At 33.7% G+C, this 2,526-nt stretch overlaps 1 long non-coding RNA gene across 1 annotated transcript; it reads left to right on the top strand.

The window, feature by feature from the left end:
* The first annotated feature begins 1,300 nt into the window (after positions 1 to 1,300).
* LOC116017586 lies at positions 1,301 to 2,128 on the top strand. The gene is made up of 2 exons (XR_004097935.1): positions 1,301 to 1,506; positions 1,784 to 2,128. It is a non-coding gene; the product is annotated as an uncharacterized LOC116017586 (long non-coding RNA).
* The last annotated feature ends 398 nt before the right edge of the window (positions 2,129 to 2,526 follow it).

The following is a 2,526-nucleotide window of genomic DNA, read 5'->3' as shown; positions in this document are numbered from 1 at the left end:
CGGAATCGCCAGAATAGCTGTTTCGCATGTTTTCGACCAAAACCAAGCCATATCACCCATGACCATGGACCAAGGAGGTGGGGAAACCGCCAGAAACCTTTGCTACATTTTTTTAAATTCATTTTTTTTTTAATTTTTTTATAAATTCTATTTTTTTATTAAATACCATTATTTTAATAACTATTATAATTTTTTATATTTTAAATAAAACAATTACAATGTTTAATTATACAATTCTATCCATTTTCCAGAAAATGAACCAAACACAGAAAGACAGTTTTCCATAATACATCCAAACACTGGAAATGAAACTATTTTCCGGAAAATGACTCATTTTCCAGAAGTAATTTTCCTGCTTTCCAAACGGAGCCTAAATAAGACTGGCCACAATGTGACAAAAATTAATGAAGTTGACTAAAATTGACAATACTCCAATAACAATAGGACCAAAAACAAAAATGACTCTAATTAGGGTGTGTTTGGAAAGCAGGAAAATGAATTCTGGAAAATGAGTCATTTTCCGGAAAATGAGTTCATTTTCGGTGTTTGGATGTACTCTTGAAAACTGTCTGTGTGTGTTTGGTTCATTTTCCGGAAAATGAGTGGAAAATGAGTAGAAATGTATAATTATATTTTTATTATTTTATTTAAAATATAAAAATATATAAACTAATAATATTTATTAGAAATAATTTTATTTTTTTTACAAAAAAAAGGTCGCACGAAGCCATTTTCCATTTCCGGAAAATGACTTCCGGATTTTTTGTCCGGAAGTCATTTTCCGGAAAAATGGGCTCATTTTCCATGGTCAACGGAAAATGTTTTCCGTTGACCATATTTTCCGGACTTTGCCAAACACCAAAAGCTCGGAAAATGATTTCCGGAAATCATTTTCCGGGTTACCAAACATACCCTTAATGTATTTGAATTAATTCTAAAGACGATATGATAGTCTCTCGACTATAAGACCCTCCCCATTAATGGGTTGTTTCACATTTTTTAAGAAAAAGGTGGTGATGTGGAAGTAGGTGTGTAAACAAATCAAATAATTTTGATTCGATTTGTGATTCGAATTCGAATAATTAGAATACGAATTCGAATTCGAATACATATTTTGATTCGAATGTTTTTCGAATTCGAATACGAATACATATTTTGATTCGAATGTTTTTCGAATTCGAATACGAATCAGAATATATTTGATTCGAATAGTATTCGAATATTCGAATATATATATATATATATATATATATATATATATATAATATTATTTTATACTCCATATTATATCTTTACTTCTAATTTCTACTGTAGGCTGTAGCCCTAAGACCGGCCTTCCATTCTTCCACTCTTCCCCTCTTCGGACCACCGAGAAATCGCAGATCCGTAGACGGCACTCACGGCAGACCACCTGGGCGACTTCCAGCAAGCAAGCTAGTCTAAGACTCTAAGCAAAGCTTGTCTGCAACTCTGACCTAGGCAACCTGCGAGTCTGCGACGAAGAAGGTAAATTTTCCCCTCTAAAATTTCCTGCGATGAAGCTGGTCTGTTGGATCTGTTGGATAAATAGTATTGGAATAAAATTTCCTCTTGATTTGTTAGATAGAATACGCACAGCCGCCACTGCACAGGACAACAGAGGACTCCAAGAATATATTTTACTCACGATAGACTTATAGTTAGTGGTGTTTGGTTTTGCTTGTATGTTCTATGAATGCTTTTATAGTGAATTGGGATTGTTTATTTATCGCTGCTATTTACATCTTTTTTTTTGTTTGGACAGATTTGCATCATCTTTTTATTGATCTTCAATTTCAAGATACTTGGTGACCTTTTCAATGCTTTGGTGCTTGAATAAGAGAGCAATATTTGGAGGCAGTAGAGGAGCTGAGGGCTGGGTTCAGATTTGTTTGGGACACAGGGCAGGGGCTTGGCTTTGTTTATTTGTTCATTTGAAGGAGAAAGAGGATGAAGAGTAGGACAGATTCCATTATTGTTGCATTTTTTAATGCAAATTTGTTATGTAAATTATGAATTGATTGCTTATTTATTTTGATGTTCCGTTATTAGTCTTTGATGTAAAAATTTTACATATAGTTTTATAATATAAAATTTTATGCTATTTAAATTTAAATTTTTATTACATTTTATTTAATTTTTGGAGAATTTGAAAAGAAAATTTGAGTTAGGCATTTCGAACTCGAATACGAATCAAATTTAAGATCCGAATATTAATCGAATACGAATTCGAATACTTATCAATATAGTTGAATTCGAATCGAATAGTGAGATATTTGACTCGATTCGATTCGTTTACATCCCTATGCGGAAGTAAGAGGAGGGAGAGAGAGAAAAAGTGAGGTTGTTGCAGGAGTGAGGGATTTTGGTCGGCTAATGTGGGTCCCACGCGGAAAATGAGCAGCAGGCTCGCTGTGCGTGCGAGCACTGCTGCGCGCGTTAATGGAACTCTTTCCCTGTGTGTTCTGACGTTTGGTTTTTTTTTTATTTTTGTTTTCCCTTCTTTCT

This window comes from Ipomoea triloba, chromosome 4, assembly GCF_003576645.1.
Source record: "Ipomoea triloba cultivar NCNSP0323 chromosome 4, ASM357664v1".
NCBI lineage: Eukaryota > Viridiplantae > Streptophyta > Magnoliopsida > Solanales > Convolvulaceae > Ipomoea > Ipomoea triloba.
This window is presented reverse-complemented; position numbering and strand designations above follow the sequence as displayed.